A 630-nucleotide genomic window follows, 5' to 3' on the forward strand; every position below is an offset into this window, starting at 1 on the left:
GGTCAGAATGAACAGAGGTACAGAAGCAGAGAGAAGTATGGCATAAGTAGGGGAGGATGAGACTGAATTGGCAGGAGGCGCTGGGGGGAGGCGGTCTGGATCTGTAGGGTGGGGGGAGCTCAGGAATTTCTCCTCTCTGGACAGACAGCGCTTAAATCTTGAAGTAGTACTAACTATGAAAACTGCTGTGACGGTGTGTACAGGGGCTAGAAAGATGAAACACAAACATGTTTCCAACCCGACCTGCCTCAGCTGTGTGGAGGGTTGATAACTAGATGTGAAGTGAATAGAGGTAAGTCCCTTCCTCACCTTCTCCAGGTTTCCTAGGCAGCAAGGGTGCAGCTCGGCCAGAGGACTTGCGAGACCGTCTTGGACTGGAGTACATGGTGGTTTCAGGGACAAAGAAGTTTAGAGGCAGAAAGGGAACCTCTGAGGCTGAGCAAGATGAAGCACGGCGGGGCCTGGAAAGTCCGCGTTCCAGATGTAGTTATTGTTTTAAATTATACACAGTCTGACAGACCCTCAGTTTAGCCACATGGTCTAGTGTCATGTGGAATCAGAAGACTTTGGGATGGCCGTGTATGACAATATTTGTAAAAAATAGCTACAGGGCACTCACTGTAGTGATTA

Source organism: Myotis lucifugus, unplaced genomic scaffold (assembly GCF_000147115.1).
Source record: "Myotis lucifugus unplaced genomic scaffold, Myoluc2.0 scaffold_521, whole genome shotgun sequence".
Lineage (NCBI taxonomy): Eukaryota > Metazoa > Chordata > Mammalia > Chiroptera > Vespertilionidae > Myotis > Myotis lucifugus.